The sequence below is a fragment of the Vicugna pacos genome, chromosome 6 (genome assembly GCF_048564905.1).
Source record: "Vicugna pacos chromosome 6, VicPac4, whole genome shotgun sequence".
Taxonomy (NCBI): Eukaryota; Metazoa; Chordata; class Mammalia; order Artiodactyla; family Camelidae; genus Vicugna; species Vicugna pacos.
Genome location: NC_132992.1, coordinates 64239394 through 64260989, shown reverse-complemented (window position 1 = coordinate 64260989; position 21596 = coordinate 64239394). Strand labels below are relative to the sequence as shown.

Sequence of the window (21596 nt, the reverse complement as noted above, 5' to 3'; positions counted from 1 at the left end):
ATAATGTGTATATGCAGTTGAACTGTAATAATTCTATCTAATAAAACTGAAAAAGGAAAACAACAACAACAACAACAACATACAGTGTGTTTCCGCTCCTCAGCCCACCATTCCTAGAGTATAGCCCCTGTCCTCATGGTCTAAGTTGGCAGCTGGAGAAAAAAGATAAGAAGGGTACATCTTTCCCTTTAAATAAAACTTTGGGATGTATTGCACTTACACTTACATACCATTTATCAGAACTTCTTCACAAGGCTATACATCTAGCTGCAAACGAACTTCAGAAACTTAGTCTTTCAGTAACCAGAGACGGTGCTCACTAAATATCTAGGTTTTGTTAACGTGAGAAAAATAAACAATCTGAATCGTAGATCAAAGGCAAAAAAGGCAGACAAAGACAGGAGATGTAAATGTAAACTTTTCTTCTCTAATCTCAAGCTACAAAATGACTGGAATAAAATGTTTTTGATGTATTACTTACCTGAGAGAGAAGAAATGGAGAAAGAGGAGAAGGACCTTTAATTCTATTTATCAGGCTATTTCCTTCTCTTCCCCATATTATTAACAAAAAAAAAAAAATCCACTTGAGAAGTAATAAAAGCGTGAGCCAAAATAATATGACTCAAACTTGTGAAATCCCTTGCTATACAGAGGTAGAATCCAACATGACTTACAAACAGAAAACACCAAGATAGAGAGACAGTTTAAAACCAAACAAAGAAACAAAATCACTCTTGTACAGTTAAGATGTTTAAATTACTTCCCAGGTCCAGAAACTCAACCTAAACTCCTCTCTATACCCACTCCATTGCTTGGTAAACCTCTCTCCTTGTGTCCACAGAGCTTATCTAATCTAATCTCCCTAGTTCTCCTGTCTTGCTGTTTTAAGTATTTTACTGTAATCACCATGGAATCACAGGAAATCATAAAGTTTAGAAAAATCTTATAAAATACCCTGGGACCTCAAATATCTTCACTTCACTGAACAGAATCAATAATGTCAACTAGTATTCAGTCACGTTATCTTCTTGTCTCAAACAAGTAAAGTGCATTTCTAAGTCCCTAAACATTAGTTTATATATTTCAAAGAGCCTTCCTTTAATATAGTCATGATACAAAGGTGGCAGCAGTGGTGGCAGCAGTGGCGGCGGTGGTGGTAAAAATTAAAATGCTTAGGGGCTCTAAGCACAGAAAATAATCCTCTGCTTCCTCCCTATGAAATACAAAACAACTAAGATTAAATTAGTCCAATAAATTCTTATTTCTTTCCGGACTGCTGTGTCTAAAAATTTTTTTAAATGTTAAGTGCTTTTATGTTTTTTCCCAAATTATTTTTCCTCTGCTTTGCTGGTACCCTAAGCCTTTGTTGAACACACTTTTTGGGTAATTAGCTCTAAGTAGCAGTAAGAAATAGAAGTAAAAGCCACTGCAACTTGAGGAGGTCTACTCTGTGTCAGGTATTTTACATGCATTATTAATAATTCTTACTACATCCACAGAAGGCAGATATTATCAACCCTGTTTTGTTGATAAGGAAATGGCTTCAGAGAAGCTAGATAAGATGTCCAAGGTCACTCATGCAGTAAATGGAGGAGTTGAGTATCTGAAATAGGACTTTGTCTCTCAAGTCTGATCCATTAGACAAACTGCCTGTAGGGCATTTCTTCAGAACCTGTTCCTGGACAAAATTTCATTTCAGGGAAACACTGAAAAATGATTTTTAAATGCATCATTTGATAGTACTGAAATTTTCCATGGAACCTAATCACCAATAATTCTAGATAACGGCTATAAATATATAGCCAGAACTGCTGCATTGCACAACTCCAGAGAGCTTCTTTTTTTTTTAATGTGAATGGTATCCTCTGGATTGGGTAATGTAGCAGCTATAACCCAAATGCTTGTCAAAGGCCTTGTCAAGGCCACTTTCTATACTGTTTTGGAAAAAACTACAATCATTTTTTTATATAATTTTTTCCATCCAGTTTTACTGAGATATAATTGGTATATACTGTGTATTGGTAAGGAGGTAATTAGAGTTTTTTTTTTAATGGAGGTACTGGGGATTGAACCAGGACCTCGTGCATGCTAGGCAAGCACTGCACCTCTGAGCTATACCTTCCCCCTGCAATCATTTTTTAAAAAGAAAATACACATTCCCAGAATGTTAAAGACAAGTATTTTAAAGCACACATAAAAATATACTCAGCATCATGAGTCACTAGGAAAATGCAAATTAAAACTACAATGACATAAATCTACTAAAAGAGCTAAATTTTGTTTTTAAAAATTGACAATACCAAGTGCTAGCAAGGATATGGATCAACTGCAACTCTCATATATTGCTGATGGGAATACAAAATGGTATAGTCACTTTGGAAAATAGTTTGGCAGTTTCTCAGAAAATTAAATATAAAATTACCATGTGATTCAGCAATCCCACTCCTAGGTATTTACTCAAATAAAATGAAAATTTACATTCATACAAAAAGCTATTCTCAAATGTTTATAGCAGCTTTATTTATAATTGCCAAAAACTAGAAACAACTCAAACATCTCTCAACAGATGAATGGATAAACCAACTACGGTGCAACCATACTTAGCAAAGAAAAAGAACAAACTATTGATACACGCCAACAAATGAATGAATCTCAAATGCATTTTCTAAGTCAAAGAGGCTGAACTAAAACTCTACATAACTATGATTCCATTTATATGATATTCTGGAAAAAACAAAACATTAACCATAGAGAACATATCAGTGTTTACCAGGTGGTTGGAGATAGAGGGGGAGAGGTTAATTACAAAGGGGCAATAAGAACTCTGTCTTGATAATGGTGGTGGATACATATCCTATCCGTTTATCAAAACCCATAGAATTGTATATCACAAAGTGTGGATTTTACTGCATGTAAATTTTTAAAATATTTCATCACATGGAAAAATAAAGGAAATACACCATATGGAGGTCTTTAGTATTTATTACTGGAAAACATACAGGTATAAGTGGACCCAGACAGTTCCAAACTAAGTTGTTCAAGGGTCAACTGTAGACTGAAAACAGAAGCCCACTGAAGGAACTTTAAAGACAGCTTTTAATGTAAATTTTAGTCAGATTTTAAGTCTTCAATGCAGATAGTGCTTGCTTTTCAACCCCTTTACATTTTTACCACTCTGCTCACTCAAAGTTAGGTAATAAAGCTATACATCACTTTGTATCACTCTGACTTTACATTGTTCATTGTGTCACTCTGGCTTTACACTGTTCATTCATTGATATTCATCAATATCTGAAGAAAGGCAACAGCATATGCCAATAGGAAAAACACCCACACACAGTAAGGATTAAAGCAAAAGTCTTAAGAGTTGACAACCCGTAATCAACTTCTTTCTTCAGTTTGCCTGCCTGGAATGTCCGTACTCATACTTTGATGCTAAGCTTAAATGTCACTTCTTTCAATATGGCCTTCCCCACTTAATCACACTCTAGTAGAACTGCCTCTTCCTTCTCTCCCTGTATGAAAGCAATTATCAAAGTACAATTATTTATATGTTAGTGGTACTGAGAACCTAAACTTCTGTAGTAAAAAAGATATAAAAAAGAGCAGATGAAGTAGAGAAACACTGCAATGAAAGAATTCACAGCTTCACAACTGAATGGATCTGATGGGGAATTGAAAAATAACTCAGAATTCATGAATGGGTAAAGGGAGGATAAGCCAATAAGAGAAAGGAAAGCTAGAAAGAATAACACATTTTGGGTAAAAGAAAACTCAGACTTGATCACCCTGAGCTCAACGACATGACAAACAGAGCTCTCCAACAGGAAACTGAAGTTCAAGCACTTACAGTATGGGTGGGAGTTGTCTGAAAGAGATATTCACTGAAGCCAAAAAGACAGGTAACACTACAAACAAAAAAGTCTGGATCAAGAAAAATGTATAAGGCAAATACTTAATAAACAAGTTGAACTTATGAATGAAAAGAATTGTTAGAATATACAGGAGAACAAGGAGGACTACAAAGTTATAAGGAAAAGGGAAGAGGAAAGGGAGCCTAGTGACAAATCTGAAGAAATAAAAAGTAAAAATTAATACTAAAAAAAAGTCTCCATTTGGCAATTCAGAAAGTCACTGGTAACAACAGAGAGAGCAGTTTTACTGAAAAAGAAGGCAGCAAAACTGAAACAATAGAAACACTGCTTTTCCTTTGGGCCGTGGGTTAATACCAAAAGGGGACAGGAGGCCAGCAGAAGGAAAAAGGAAAGGTGATTTGGGGTTTGTTTTTTTCTTTAGGCCAGTAAAGATGTTGTTAGGGGAGAGTGAAATCAGAATGATAAAGGAGTTAACTACTGAGCGTATATATTCCAACTGGTAGCAGGGGTAAAAGAGGTAGCCATTAAGTAGCCATGAAAGCCTAATGGACACATCCAGGACACCAAATAATAGAGGGAAGGGGAAATTACACAATTTACAGTTAAAGAAAAGCAAAGCTACTGAAGCTCTGTTTGATGCTGTTAACCGTCTTACTCTTTTCACAAAAAAAAAAAAAAAGTAACAAGTGAAACAACCTACAAAGTCTGAGAGCTGTATACTGGACTTAGGGGCTAGGAAGGAGGTAGAAAAGGTGTGAAATAGCCCCTGTAGGAAGTCAATTAAAAAGAACTGGGGGGAGGCTATACCTCAAGTGGTAGAGCGCACGCCTAGCATGCATGAGGTTTTGGGTTCAGTACCTCCTCTAAGAATAAATAAATTAATAAACCTAATTACCTCCCCCAACAAGAAAGGAAAGGAAAGGAAAGAAAGGAAAGAAAGGAAAGAAAGGAAAGAAAGGAAGGAAGGAAGGAAGGAAGGGGAAGAGAAGAGAAGAGAAGAGAAGAGAAGAGAAGAGAAGAGAAGAGAAGAGAAGAGAAGAGAAGAGAAGAGAAAGAAACATAAGCAAGTATTTGGAGTATCTTTTCTAGTTAATTGCTCATTTCATTTTCACTTAATAAGTAGAAAGGCACAAATTCCTTAGTTTATTTGATTTGGTATATTATTCTTTTGTAAAGACAGCCTTCTATACCTGAACTCAGGTAATGATGTTCTGTATGACTTATTTTCCATTGTGTATTACTCCATGTTTTTCTTTGCTGTTATAACACTTCTAGAATAATCATTTTTACTGATTCAATGTGGTTCTAGTCTTGCTCTGATGCTTTCCTTAAATATCAAAGTAGTATCTGATTACTAAAGAAATCTCTAACATCTACTTTCTTAAAAGTAAGTATTTGAGAGAACTAAATAAAGAACAGGAATTCTAAACCTGGAAATAGCTATACCTCCTGACAGCTGCTCGCTTATTACTATGACTAAAAATTAAAATTCACTGGCAAAATATGAATCATCTTTAATATTTTGAAGCTTCAGAGGTTATAGAAAGAAGTGTCTCTTTCCTTTACACTGAAATTTTCCCGATTACATAATTCATACTTAAGTACTTGAGATGTATTACAACTTGAGTGGAACATTTAAAAATAAATATGGCATAGCACATATTCAAAAGAATATTTTTGCCATAAAAATAGTCACCTTAGAAAGTCCTATACTTATTCCTAGAATGCTGTCACTGCATAAAAAGCTTTGGGATTCAACTTTTGGAACTGCTTTAAAGTCTTAACGCAACCTTTATAATACTGTAAAAAGTTAAAATCTTCACTCATTAAATATAGGTTTGATATGGGGATATTTCTGGTTATCATTAAGGTAATTTATCTAAATTTAAAATACTACTTTGAACAAAAAGTGTGACTACAAAGCATGAAAACAAATTTTCTTATGCTGCTTAATGGACACAATAGTAAAATACATTTACAGCTACATTCCCCTCCTCCACAGTGTCTGTTCTCTGGGTTACCACTCATACATTCTAGCATGGGTAAAAATAAAAGTTCTATCATTTTACAGCCATAGTACTGTTATAGATGATATAAGAAGCTCTGATAGTTTCTAAGAGTCAAAATTATTGAGTATTTGAAAGCAGTCACAACATTCTTATTTTTTACATTTAGCTAGTTGTCATCCAATGCCCTATCTTTTATTATACTACACTGAAAATGCACATTACCCCTTCGGCATATACCTCACACCAGCCTACTCAGTCAGTTGTCTATACCTGTTGCACACCTCATTTTTCAATTCCCTACATATGTATTTTTCTTTGCCTACTTTGTCACTTGAATGTTACCTATCAGCTTTGCCTTCAGGTAAGGCCTAGGATAGTTTTCCCAAGAGTAGCCATACATTTCCTTTAGTTCTTCTTTGAAAAAAGTTTAATCTCACGTGGCTGCCTTGAGCCCAAGTTGGATCAAACTTAACTAAAACTGTCCCACTCCCACCTTCTCCTTCCAAAACAAAAAAAAATTAACTTAAAAGCATAGTTTTTGTTCCTATGCTCATAAGAAGCTTCAATCACTTTTAAAGCTCTACCACTGAGAATTACCCAACTTTGCCTCTATTCTCTTCAAAATCTTAATTATTAACTTGGCACTTAAGACTATATCTATTCTCAAACTTGTACATGTGAACCAAGAAATGCCCAAGGAAAAGTTAAATAAGCCATCTTGATTCTTCAAGGCTGACTCAGATTTGCCCATTGTTGAGTCATCTCTTAGACCATAAGCCTTGTTTTTGATTCAAAAAAACATATATTGACAAAAAGTGATTATGTGATTATACTTAAGAAGAGTTAAAATACATTCTAGGAAAAGTTCAATGCATGTCTATCTACCCAGCTGTGAAAAATGGAATAGAAGAGAATCAAAATAATTCATTTTATGGAGAAAGCAGCAAAGGCCAAGAGAGGACAAATGGCTTCCCCAAGTTTAGACATTTGGGTGGCAGGGCCAAAACTAGTATACAAGTCTCTGGATTCCAAGTTCAAAGCTTTTCTACTTTATCCATTCTTTCAAATTACTAAACAGGATTATACTAAATGAAAAGAGCCAGACACAAAATACTACATATTGCATGATTCCTTAATGTCAAATTTTCAGAAATGGCAAAACTATAGAGACAAAATGCAGACAAATGGTTGCCTAGAGCTGGGGGTAGGAGCAGAGACTGGGCAAACAGGCAAGACAGAGCTTTCTGGAAGGTTAAAGTGTTCTAAAACTGGATTGTGATAACTGTTGTACAACTGTATACATTTACTAAAACTTGAATTGTGAATTTTATGGTATATAAATTATACTTCAGTAAAGCTGTATCCAAAAAATTACTACAAAAGAACTCAGATTTTAGCTTTAAGTCTGTGAAGTTCTAAGAAAATACTGTCTCAAAAAGCATCACTGAAACATGAAGAAACCAGCCCTATTCCAACTCTTCAGATCCTTTTCCCTTCAGAATTCCCAAAAGTTAGGTACCTTACTTTGTAACTTCACATCTGCCACGAAAGTGACAGGTACTATGCAAATATACACAAAAGGAATGTGCACAATTCGTGTGAAAATACTTTAGTTATTCATCATTATTTCCTTTTAGGTAGGATTCTGCAAGGCTCTAAGTAAGCCTCTGTAGACAGTTATAGAATAGAGGAAGTGCTCTTTTATCTGTTATCTGACAAACTGCTCCAAAACAATTATTTGGTGATTTCATTTTCACCATTAAATTTATACCATTATAAACACTACAGAGTCTTTTATTAAGAAGAACTATTCCTAACTGCACATTAGCAAGTTTCTTTAGTTTGTTATTTCTATATCCTTAGTAGGTATACATCTCTCCAGCTTACTTAGCATTGAGTATATTCTTCATTTAGTTACAAATTAAAAATAACATATCTCTCATTCTTAAAATGCTTTACATCTTTAAGTATCAAGCTGATACTTCTGTTTGAACCTAAAAATGAGCAGTTTTAATTAAGGCCTAGATGTCTGTAATCATGTTGGAAGAAGCACTCACGATTACTCAATAAACCTACATTTCTCATTCTGCTGAGGCTCATTTTACCAATGCTAAAGGGAAAGATCTTGTGGATAACTTCAGTTATCATCTTCCTAAGCTCTAGTTTCACTAAACTTTCTAAAGGAGAAAAAAAATCTGAAATTAAAAATATATATATATATATATATATATATATATATATATATATATATATATATATATTTACCCTGGCTTGAGCTCTAATTTTAAAGCATAGGTTTTCTTAAAATTACAATCTTTTGCCATTTGGTAACTGGATGAATTAAGTAGCTATTCACAGAACTCAAGGCACAAAAAATATAACATAATCTCTACTGAATATATCTCTCTTTCAGGTATAAGTACAATTCCATGTGTCAGAGAAATCAGTCATATCTCAAATGATTAGGGCCCTGATTATCAAACATACAATTTCTTCCTGTGGACCTTCTACAATAACTGTCTGAAACCAGCAATACTACTCCCATGAATGGAGAACATTGCTGTTCCCTTCAGTTTCAGGGTTAGTTCTCTTCAACAGACACAGGTTTTTATAGTTTTAGGGGTTTTTTCCCACATTGTATTACTGCAATGAGGCATACAAAAAAGGTGAAGAGAGACTCTAAAAACAATTCCTTGTAGTCAGAAATTCCATAGATGAAGATAGAAATAACGGAGGAAGCATGAGAATTCACTCCAGGAAACTGGAAGAAGGGATTACCATATATTAAACAGTAACTAGAACAATAATGTGACTGACACAGGACCCTTAACAGTGAACCAACATCTCCCATATCCCTTTTTATATGGAGTCACAAAATCATTTTTAATAAATAATATTAAACCCCACATTCACTGAATTTCTTCTGGTCTCTTGCCTATTACCGCAAAAGGAAATGAAATCAATATAATAAACCTACTGTAACATAAAAGCTAATGTTTTACCAGGAAATGTTCTATGAACTCTTAAGAAAAAAAAATCCAATAAAGATGGGGAACTCTCACATTTCCCACCACTGTTGGGAGAAGGAAAGACAACAAACAGGAAGAAGAAGGAAGTGGAGGGAGAGGAAAAACCTAAAGAAGAAATCTCCCTCACCTCCAAATAAGGCAGGCTCATCAACCAGAACATCCCGGTCTCAACCTCCCTCCCTTCGTTGACTGCCCCAAAGGTAGCTAAGGCTGAGACAATGGATGTAATATAAAAGTTACAAATTATGTATTTCCACCTTTACTACTTACCAAGATAGTATAATAAATTACATTTTTTAATTATAAATGTGATTTTAAAAACCATCTTATGGAATGTTGACTTAAGTCATGCAATAACATTGGTACGCTTTTACAGTTTGATGGTTTGTAAATATCATTTTTACTATAGGCAAATTTATTCTGGCTCTAGGTATTAATGGCATTTGGTATCTCATTAAAGGGATATAATATATAAATAGCCAGCCATATATTAGTAAAAATTCAAAACTCATTCATGGTTCATTAATAGTCTTAACTGAATAAGAAGATTTACATGGACACAAAACAGGTTCATTTCAGTTGTGTAATTGAGATAAATCAAATAAAACTATCTCCCATTTTCATTCTGCCTTTGCTCATTTACAATCAGAAAGTTAAAGCATTTAAAGGTCGTATCATGTAATATTTCCCGTAACTCAGATTCTAAAATAAACATTAGCTTAATTTCCCATTTACATATAAGATTAATATCAATATTTTATTTATTTTATAATGCAAACTTTATTTACACTAAACCAGTCACTGAGACTGTGACAAGTAGAACTGTTAAGTGTGATCTTCTTGATATAAATGTGTTAAGTCATATTTATTCAGTTTATCCCCAGATCAGTTTAATTTTGAAAAACAAGTTCTAAGATACAACAAATGTAAGCAGCATCTCAGTAGCGATCTTCAAAGTTTTATTCCAGTTCTTTAATGAAGAGGTTATACTACAGAACCAATACAAAAGAAAAGAGAATAACAGCAAAGGTAAGTTTGAACTACATCTGTACTAGCCTTATATTGATATAATTTGTCAGCTTTTTGAAAAACTTAAAGTTCAAAACATATTTCCCCTTTGCATGTCATTTTATGATTTTAAAAAATCACTCACAAAAAAGATATTTTTTAAAAGTAGATGAGTGTGGTATTGGGTTTTGGCAAATAAAGTATTTTTTTTTAACATAAATGAAATTAACCCTACAGCTCTGCTTTCTGTAACAAGTAAGAATAAGTCTTACACTGAAATACATGGTATAAACCCATAGGCCCTATTTGCTCTTCTTTTAATAAAAGGAAAACGTACAGTATTGTATAAAGTCCATATGAGTTATATGTTTAGAATATTGTACAGATTGATACAAAGTCATTTAATCAAGGAACAAAAACCTATGCCAGGTGAGTGATATGGTTCATTTTATTGCTTTGAGTCCCAATTATTCCAAACAGAAAGCTGTCGGATTATGGAGCGTGACTGAAGAAGGGGAAATGTAGACAGGAGAGTAGAATGTAGAGCAAAAGGAATTTGATTCTTGACACTAATCTATTAAAAATATATGTATATATCTTAAATGCACACACATCCCCATATAATAGTCTTCTGTTCAGAATTTTAAAAGGGTTTTTTAAAAATCAGTTGTAATTATCTTTCACTTTTAAACATGTTTGTCTCATTACAACAAGCTACAATTTGCAACAAGTAACAACTCAAATTGCAAAATCATGTATTACTGGTACAAAAATAAAAGCCAGAGAATCATCAAGAGGAGAGCCAAGGGAAATCTTGTATTGGTCCTCTAAATGCTAGGCCCACTACACTACTGTTAACTACAGAAGACTGGAAGTTGACATCTCATTTGAAAAGTACCAATAGGACCAGAATCTATTTTTTTAATTTATCAGCACTGAAATTCTATTTACACAATAAAGAGCAATCGAGAACAAACAGCCCACCCACCATTCTCAGAAAACTGAATGTTCTAACGATTTTAATATACGCACTATCAATTGTAGCCTTGAATATGAATATGTGAACTGTGAGAAGTAAATTCACATACCTAACTGATTACCGTTCAGAAAATAGATCAAAAAATAACTGCTTTATATTCAAAGGCATAAGTTCAACTTCATATATTGGCTAGACTCACTGCATTACACTGCAGGAGCCAGAGGTTAAGAAGTGACCTTGGGATCCTGCTCTCCAGATGTCTGAAGGATCCATTTCTTTATTAAAATTATCTCTATTTTTGATAAATTCCTAGCATACTACACACTTGATATCTTTGCTCATATAAGACTCTATCTGAAGCTGTTTTGAAATTTTAAGACTGTAGATGTTATAAAGAAAAAATTTAAGAAGATGCAACAAGCACAAAGGGTCAACATATATTCCTTCCTTTCTGATGCAATGCACAAGAAGGTTAAGGAAATACTATTACTCACCCTAAATTTGGGGACTTATTTTCAGAGATTTTTAAATGAGAAATTCAATAAATCTTAACCATTTACTTTCCATTATTTCAGATCATGAAAAGAATTTTTAACTAATTTATAAAATATAATACATATATACTCCACAAATAACTATGTACAGATATATGCCTAAATCAATTCTCTTACACTTTTAACTAAAAATTAAGTTTATGTTTCTTCTGGTCATAAACAAATCTGGTTTTGGGTGTTTTAAAAGTTCAAACATACATTGAGCCATGCTTTGCTATGGCACTAGCTCCCCCTCCAGACCAACCTACTGAAATAACTGCACTTAAAAAAAAAAAAACAAGGAAGGAACACAAGTTTTTCCAGGCCACTAGCAATTTCAAAATTCACCACTTTTAAAGACACTCCAATTCCTCAGGATAACGAGTTAAAATTTGCAAATACTGCAGAATGCAATCAGAATTACTGTTTTTTCAATTCCATACACCTCAAATAAAACTGACTTGTAGGAAAACAACTTCAAGTGACTATTTCAATTTAATATCCTAAAATGCAATCTATACATAGCGTTATATTTTATGGAAATTATTTTGAATCACTATTCTAATAAACCACGACATACTTCTCAAGTTAACTCACTACCTGATCAAAGATACATTTTTGCAGGTTTCTGCAACCTATGCAAGTTTTATTCCAGCTTTTCAGCAATTTAATTCAAGTCGAATTCTAATTTATAAAGCAGCAAAAGGAAAATTCATGCCTACAAACCACCCTTCTATGTTCCTTAAAGCCTTCTCATTTCTAACTACCTGCATTTTTACATACTAAGTTGTAAAAATCACAATTTCAAATCTCTGAATTCTCACCTCCTCCTTACTATTGTAGTATTTATAAATCAAGTAATTAGGCTTTCTATACACATTTTATGGTATATTTCACAAGGCTAGCAATGTATAGGGCCTTATTATATACCACAAGATTTTAGGTTAATTTTGTTGTTTTTTTTTAAGTACAATACAACTTACTCCATTATTTCAGTATAACTCTATAGTGCTGAAAATTTCTTTCCTAAAACGTTTTCTATATAATGCACCCTTTATAAGAAGTATGCATAGAAACAAAATTTATATTTAATCAAGAAAATAAATATACGTTTAACCCCAATAATAACAAGCCTGGGTGGGTGGGGAGGGGCTATAATAAACCTTGCTTACAGTTCGTAAAGAGAGGCAAGCCAAAGTTCAGTTACTTATGATGAGTTTAACTCTAAACTGATAGCAAACTTCTGTCGAAATTTGGTTTGCGTTACCTTGAGATTTGGGTTTTCAATAGGAAATTCTAGCTTTCCTAGGTCCACTTTCTTGAGTTGGCTTGAGTCAACTGTAAATTAACTCAAACATGGGAAGAAGCAACACCTCTTCATGCCTCCATCCAAGGCCTCAAACAAAAGTCTAGTTATGGCAAAACGCTAAAAGCTCAGCAGGGATAAACTCTAACCATGACATTGCCATTTAACTTAAACACACTGACGTTCTGTGTGGCTGAAGAAATCCCCACAGTGAGAGAAAAACAGGTGCTGCACCCGACAGCCCACTCACTCTTGCAGGACAAACCTCCTTTAACTAATAAAAATGGACTCATTTAACCTTCCTAAATAAGTTTAGATACTCAAAAGCCGCTAGCTCATCATTCCCACATCAAACGGGGATGCAGCGGCACTCACACCGTGAACTGCCCTGGCATTGGCCCCTCGCCGGGAGCTGATCTTTGTACGGGTCCACTCCCCGGTTTCCACCCGGAGAACCCCTCACGAAAGCCCCTAACGCACAAGCATGCTCTTCCCCACCGTCTGTGACTACAGGGAGCGAGTTGCCAGCGAAAGGGCAGGTAGGTGTGGAGGAGAGAAGAGGGATACCTCCCACCCCCGCCCCCATCCCTTCTCGGCTCCTGGGCTTCGTTCCCTGCCCTAACCAAGGATGCGCGACGCCGAGGGCAGCGGCCCCGCCGCTCCACGTCCCAGCCCCGGCGGCGGACGCCCCTCACCCTCGGCCCGTGCCCCCCGGGCCGCGCGAAGGCACCCACCAGAGCGTCCCGGGGACTCCCACCCCACTTTTCCCGGAGCCGCCGGATAAGCAGCAGCCGTGGCAGCAACAGGCCCGTGGGTCGCCTGGGGGAAAAGAACAGCGACATCCCCCAGTCACCTCCCCGGGGCATCGAGAGATCCCGCGCCTGCCCAGTCCCAGACCCCAAGGCGCGCGGGGCCAGGCTCCCAAACGCCCCCTTACCCGAGGCGGGAGCAGAGGCGGTCTCCGCGGTTCTCCAGTCGCCGCCGCCGCCACAGCCCTCAGCTGCAGCTGCCCTGCGCTGGGGGAGTGGGAGGGGTAGCTGGGTGGAGGATGCTACTCCCGACTGAAGGGAGAGGAAGAAACGGAAACAGGAACCGCCGCCGCCGCTGCTTAACGGAGCCTTCGGCGCCACTGACTGAGGGAGAGCGCGAGGCGGCGCGAGCCAGGCAGTCGCTGACAGCGCGAGGCCGAGCGCGAGCCGGGTCCCAGGAGCGCGACCCCGAGCAGCGCCGGCCCCATTCCGCGAGGAGAGTAAGGGGACGGGCCGGCCAGGGGCTGGGAGGGGGGGCGGGGGGCGGGAGCCTGGAGCAGAGGGAACCCGGCTACTCCGATCCGCCGGAGATAACACGCGCACGCGCCGGGCTGACTCTGACAACAAGCGCAGGCGGGGAAGCCTCGGCTAGCGCAAGCGTGCGCGCGCGAATAGGGGCACGCGCCCCTCGCGTTCCAGGCTTCTGGGAGAAGGCGCGCATGCGCCGGCCGCTGCCACCTACGGCGACCCCGGCATGTGCCAGGGCTTCTCCCCGCCCCCTGCTCGCCCCGCCAGTGGATAGCGTAGCCGCAGGATCCACCGCCCCGCAGAGCCGCGGGCCACAGCGGGATCCGGAGACTTCCAGCAGGGCAGCAGCTGCGCGCGCGGGCGTCGGCTCCCACCCAAGCGTAGGCCGCCCTCTACCGCCTGCAGGCCGGAGTCTGAAGGGGGCGCGAGTCGAGCCGGGCTTCCCCTTCCCGGAAGCGCCACCTCCAGGGAATGCCGTATTCTCGCCCGCCGGGAAACGGACGGCCCGAGCCAGTTCAGCCCGCGGCCCTAAGGAGCACTGGCACTGGAGATCTGGAGCAGGCTCCTTGCTACTTTTTAGAAGTGACCGCTGCTTCTCAGCCCCTGCAGCCCAGGTCTGGTCGCTCCGCTGCAGCCTGCAGCGCGATAAGAGAATGGCATCGCACCCACACGCGACTAGTGAAATCCTGTTTTATCTTGTGAGAGCTGTGTTTCCACATTCACCCCAACAGAAAGTCACCCCACCACCACCACCACCACGAGGGCCTGAGTTTGGTGTCTGGCCTCTCCCCCGACCCGCCGCTGCGACAGCCCCTCTGACGCGGAAGTTTATTCAGTACGGGAAACAGAACTGGGACGGGGGGAGGGGGTTTTTCCCTAAAATGCTTCCTACCCGCTCGGACTCGGGAAATTCCTGGCGCCCTCGATGCAGAGCAGTGGGCCGAAGAGCTAGACCAGACCAGCCCAGACGGCGAGCTGAGCCGGAGGACCTGAGCGCGCCGCCCCAGCACACAAAGTAGTCGCGGGACATGGTTGGGGGGGCCACGGAGGCCAATCAGAGACGCGAGCCGCGTGAGTGGAGTGCAAGCCGGCCAATCAGAGGGCGGGAGGATGAGCTTCCCGCACCGAACTCTTCCCTGTAGCCTCAGGACCCAGATCCCAAGCCTGGGTGCAATACATCGGGAAATCGAAATGGTGCCCTAGAGACAGAAGAACTGTTTCTCTAGACTTAGGTATATTTAAGTAAATGCCTTGGGTATTTATCTCAAAGCAAAGAGCAGCGGCCTTTTAAATGCCGAGTGTGAAAGGAACACAGAAAAGAGATTTAAGAGGCAGTGGCCTGCCAAGACTGCAATCTGTCTAATAACATTCATAAATTTACAGTATGTATTGACACCTTTTTGTAGTCCAGGAACCGTATTACAGAAATACAAATAAGATACTGCTCACTCGAAGAAAAAAATTTCCCTGTCCCCAAGAAGCTCAGCTTCTTCTGAATGAGGTTTGCTGGACCTTGTGACTGGTTCTTATCATCAGCCCTTTACATAAAAACCTCTCTGCGAAGTAATAGTTTACAGTTGATTTTATCTCCCTGTAACAAGAGAAATTTGAGAGAAAAGGAGAGTGACTTATCTAAGGTCACACAAAAATACACTGGCAGAGCCAGAATTATATTCTAGCTCAGAATTTAGATGCCATTCAACAATCATTTATCCTCCACTGATTATTATCCTCCACTGAAGAGGTGTCTAGACTAAGCTTATAAATTGAACAAAATTCTGCTCTAAGGGTCACATAGCACAGTTGTTGGAAATGAACAGAAATTTTAGGCTTATGCCATAGTAAGATGGATTAAAGGCCAAAGTCTTATCAGTCCTACTCCAGATAATTTTTAGAAGTCAGAGGTGAGGTGGATGTTTACTTTTAGTTTAAACAGTAGTTTGTAAAAATATTTTAGTAAGCGTGTTCAACTTTAAAGCTTACCTTGTATAATATTTTAAGATCTCCAATTTCAGAGCTTTATTTTACATCCCCCTCAAAACATCTGGGTTTTGTATCTGGCCTTCATGTTTCCTTTCCAAAAACTTAGGAATTGAAATATTTATCTTCTCTACCTCCTAATGCTAAAAAAAAACAACAAAAACAAACAAACAAACAAAAAAACAAATGTTTGACCAGGATTCAGTGCATTTTTATAGAGCAGTATAATATATAATAAAATGCCAAATAATTTTAATGTCTCTACACTTAGAAACTAGTTCTTCAGCAATTCAGATTGTGTTCTGTTGAGTCAGTGTGTGTTCCAGCATGTGACAGAACACTTTATCAAAGCCCTTTCCAGGATTTAGCTGCCACCTCAAAACTGGAAGTATCAGTTAAACAACTGATTCTTGAGAATCAATCTTTGCTCATTAAGGTTCAAGCCCATAATGAATTTCCAGAAAATTCCCAACAGTTCCAGCTTTTAAAAGACACATTTCTTTTACTCTCACCAGAGAGGTTATTACTGAAACTCTGCCTTCCTCTTGCTAGATTAAATTTCTAATAGAGAGAATATCCTCAAAAAGTTCTAAACATCACTGGCCACCAGAAGAGAGCTCTGTCAAAGGATGTTTTCGCCATAAGCTCCAGCCTTCCTCTCTGCGGCTGGGCCCTCTATCTCTTCTTATCCCAGCTGCCTGCCTCTGCCTCTCATCTCTCCTAGTTTCTGTTATTTGCTTCAGCAAGTAGAAGTAGTGCACCACTTCTCCAACAGCTTCCTCACCAACTAGGCTTTAGGCCTATCTTTGCTTATCTGAGAACTTACAAGTTCTACTCAACAAAATATTGTACAGAACATTCTTCATAATATATTACACTAAGAAATAATAGAACCTTGTCAGTACATTATATTCTTTTTCACAGCCTGGTTAAAGTCTTAGTCATTAACCAGCGCTGTGGGGTCTTGCGGATGGGGTGAGGAGGAGCCAACCATTAGACAATGGAAATGAAACTTAAAAATGAGTACATGAGTAGCCTTTTTATTGAGAGATTAGCTAGATCAAGGTTAATGAACTTAAATACTGTCACATTTCCAAAGTTGTGAGCCTTCATGTAGGAACCAGGTTCAAATTTACTACCATTTCATTAATGATTATAATAAAAATAATAGACAAGATACAATATTGCTGAGTGTCAGTCCCCATGATAAACTCTTTACCTCCATTATTTAATTCTCAAGTCAACCCTTTAAGGTGGGCCCCTTATTACAGTGAGAGGGTATGTTACAGAGAAAGGTTGAGGAGGCTCTCAGGAGATTCAGCAGTAGCTACTTATCAAATAGCTGAGAAAATTTTCCATCTCTACCAATGTGAAAGTGTGAACTAACTGAATATCAGCCCTTGAAACATTCTCAATAATTTTTAATTGTTTTTGTTTTCTAATTGTTGCTCTAGCTACATTTTACTTAGAGGATTCCATTTTGCAGCACATTATCCAAAGGACAGCACTGTTACTTCTACACACAAGAAGGTGTGATCTTGAGATAATCATTTTACCCACTGGGCTTTAGTTTTCTCATCTGTAAAATAAAAGCCTTGGACTAGATAAATTTTAGTTGTTTGCCAGTTCTAAAATGATAAATCTAGCCAGCTTGACACACCACTGACAGTAACTACAACAATGAAATATGGAAAAACAGTCCATACTTTGAAATCCAATAAATATTTTAAGTCACTTTTGAGCCAACTCCTTAAATAGAAACTCTATCTATTCCCACTCATTAAAGAGCCAGAACCAGTCTTTCCAATCTGAGGAATAAATAAAGTGATTGATTTAAAGACTGATGAAACTAGCCAAACTATCCCTCCCTAGGCTTACCTCTATGGCTGAAATTTCTGTCTTCTTCATTAGGATAAAGTATCATATAGTTGATTTCTTATTCAGCAGCCACTCCTTTCCTTCCTTATTAATAGAGTTCCTTGTTTTTGTTTTTATTTGTTTGTTTTTTAGGTAACTATCCAAGCTTCAGCTACGGAAGGGCAAGCCAATTAGTATAAGTCAATCAGTAAACAAATTCCCTGGTGTAGTAGAGACTTGTAATGCTCACTTTGTCTTATCAGGCATATATAGAGACTACATTTTCAACCTACATCCCTGCTACCCTCCTCACCCTTGTAGTTGGCTAGACCATGTGACTAGTTATAGTCACTAGCCTATAGCAGGTTGTGGGTAGAAGTGATATGTGTCATTTCCAGGTAGAACATTTAATTGCAAGTATAAGTCCTCGTAGTGTTTGTTCTTGCCCAGCCTCAAGATCAGTATTGTTATTTCTACCTAATGAAACCGAAAAAGGTAAAAAAAAAAAAAAATCAGTATTATTGAAGACGATAAAGTCTTTGTCAACCTAGGTCCCCAAGAAAAGTCAAGGTGGAACAGCCCACTCCTACCCTCATAAAGTCAGGATGGATTTATAGTTTGAGTAAAAACTACACCTTTGTTGTTTAAGCTACTGAGATTTGGGGTTGTGTTTTTACTGTGTGACCTAGAATCTAAGTTATGCTAGGTCTTATACTAGTCTTCTAATTATTACACCTGAAAACCATTATAGTCCTGGCCTGATCAGACTAAAGGGAAGGATTTTTAGCCCATGCTTTGGGGGAAAGATTCTTTCTTTCCTAGCAGATATGAACAAGTCAGCCTATAACCCAGATAGCCACTGGCAGCAATCTAACAACTACAAAAGGAACTAACCTTAGAATGAAGTCAACGCACTAAGGACGGCAAATAGAGAAAATACCCTTGAAGATATGATTGAGCTGATGGTTATATCACTCGTGAAAGCTACTCTTCTCCGGACTTCTTAACCTGTAAAATAATAATTATGTTTGTTTGTTTCTACAAAACACTGTAAGCAAAAAATACATCTTGAATACATTTAATTTCATCACAGTTCCTAAAATGGATCTAGCTCAAGAAGCACTAAAAAATATTGGATGAATTAAAATTTTTAAAAACCTAACAGCACAAGTCTTGCCTTCAGAAATAAAATATTACCTGAATTAACAAGGGGAAAAAGTAATTTGATTCAACTCAATCTTTTTACAGATGAAGAGATTAAGACCCAGGCACGTTACAAGATTTATCAAGTTCACATAGCATTGTTATGGCAGAACTGAGGGGGGAAAAAAACTAATAATTGTTTCATCAAAAATGACCATAATTTCCAATCCAAGATGAAGAAGTAATGAGACTGCATATTACTCTGGTAGTTAAAAACCGACGTTAAGACAAATGTCGCTTACGTATTAGCTGTATGATCTTTACAAGTTACTTAACCTCCCTGAGCTCTGGTTCTCCCATCTATAAAAAAGGATAACAATCTCTGGCTCATAGAGTTATGAGGAGCAAATAACTCAACATATAAAAAGCACTTAGCAAAATGCCTGATACGTTGTAAACATTCTATATATTGTATCCATATCAAATGATGTTTGTTCATTTTCCATTAAGATAGATCCTGTTCTACTTTATCATGTACTTAATCCAGACCACTGACCCATGGTTTTCCATCATGTGTAACTGTAGTGTAGTCTATACAATTGTGTAGCCAGCATGCACCCTTCTGATAAGAACTGCTGCTCCCATTTCCACAATTCTATCATATAATGGCAGCTAGAGAAGCTATGTTACTGCTGACTGTCCTCTCAGCCATAGCTATTGGTCAGGAGGTAGATATCTGACCCCAGATGAACCAAGGAAGCCATTCCTCCAAGATCATCTTTGGAAGAGAGGTCATCTCAAGGCTCACCTAGATATACAGTCTGGGAAGTGTCATGGGACATGTTTTTTTGCCAAGTGGAAAAACACATTCTTCATTGAGAGAATAAAAAGTCAATGGACAGAGGGAAACAAAGAGGATAGAGAAAATGTCTTTGTTATACTGGAATTCCCAGTTCCAGATTTTCTTGACCATTTGACCATTGGCAGAATCTCTGCCTTTCCTTCTACTTAGTCTTCCCTCTTCCAAGGGTTTCCCCCATATCCTTCCAATATATTTGCCATTATGTGTAAGGTAATTCCAGGAGGGTTTATTTTAGATGCAATTAATACAATGCTATGCTACATGATACCATAAAGTAAAAAAATAATAAAAGGGAAAATCGTTATCTTAGGAACAACTTGAGTGATACCTCTAAGAATATGATCAAGTTTATAAAAATCAATCAATAAATTTTTTGATCAAAGGCCATCTATATGAAAAGTACCTTTGGTAGAGACTTCAGATTACCCACCTATATCTATTCTCCCAATCTTTCATAATAATCAACCCTCAATCTTTGAATGGTCCTATTGCCACTCAGCTAAAATCTTACATTTCCCAGTCTTCCTTTGCAGTTGGTGTGGCCACTTTACTGAATTCTGGCTGTTGAGATCTAAGCAGAAGCATTGTATGGGACTTCTATTTTAAAAAATTTTTTAAAGTCGTGAAAAGAAAGGGGGTATACCCTTCTTATCCCTACTGTCCATCCTATTACCTGGGACATGATGTGATGACTGGAGCCCTTTCAGCCATCTTGGACCATGAGGAGGAAACCATACCCTGGGGATAGCATAATAGTAAGTAGGAAGGAGGCTGGCTCCCTGAGGACTTTGTGAATCCTCCATGACAACTGTGGACTGCTTGCCTCCAAGATTCTTTTATATAAAAAGGAAGTAAGCTTCTATCTTATTTAAGCCACTATCATCAAGGTTCTTCTGTCACATGCCACTGAACCTAACCCTGATACAATGTCATAGTTTGATAAATTATATTGAGTTAAGTTAGATTGTTAATACTCTACAAAAAGAGAAACAAGTTCCAAAAGGTTTGAAAAGATTTGAAATAAATGTAACAAAGACAAGTACATGCTACTACTATATTTAAAATTTTTAAACCAAAAATAAAGCTATAGACTGGGGAAGGATGAGATAGGTGCAAGAAAAAAAATCTTTCAGAGAGAAAAATTTCAGTCAAAAAAATAATTGTCAATTACTGCCCCTGTCAATATGTTATAAATTCTTGGTCCAGGAAGAGTGAGCTTTGCTAAAGTCACCAGAGTTCCAATGTTCCACTTTGCAGGGGCAAAAACTCTTATCTTATGAGTTCACCTGAGGAAAAATTAGGTTCTGAAGGGAAAGACTAATTCTAACCAAATTGACAAAGTCTGAAATACCAGAAGGCCCCTTAAGGGCAAAGATCCTGCCTATCTGTCTTGATCACCACTATATAGCATATTTGTTGAATGAGTTAATTAATTTTCATTGCCATATAACTGCCAAGGGGAAAATCAAGAAACTCATAACCTCTGGTTAGTCAGGATCTTCTACAGTTTCCATGGGAACAAGGCAGTATAAAGTTATGGTTCAAAATGTAGATTCTAACTATATTTGAATACTTGCTCTGTGACTTAATAGTGATGAGACCTTGGGAAACTCTTCAAACCTCTCTGTCTCACTTTTTCCTTCCTATAAATTGGGAATGATAATGTTATCTACCTCATCAGGTTGCTGAGATGGTAAAATGAGTTATTATGCATAAGTTTCTTCAGCACAGTGCCTGG

General features: G+C 37.9%; 1 protein-coding gene across 5 annotated transcripts in view; it reads right to left on the bottom strand.

The window, feature by feature from the left end:
- The window catches only part of FUT8 (fucosyltransferase 8), a 253225-nt gene extending 238192 nt beyond the window's left edge, over nt 1-15033 (bottom strand). For 3 of the 5 annotated variants that reach the window (XM_072963241.1, XM_072963240.1, XM_072963242.1), the window contains exon 1: nt 13677-13852. The gene's annotated coding sequence lies outside the window, so the exon portion shown is untranslated. Of the gene's footprint in view, nt 1-13676; nt 13853-14908 lie in introns of those variants that run through there. The other 2 variants (XM_015241505.3, XM_031679145.2) reach the window with 1 other exon arrangement.
- Nucleotides 15034-21596: the final 6563 nt, after the last annotated feature.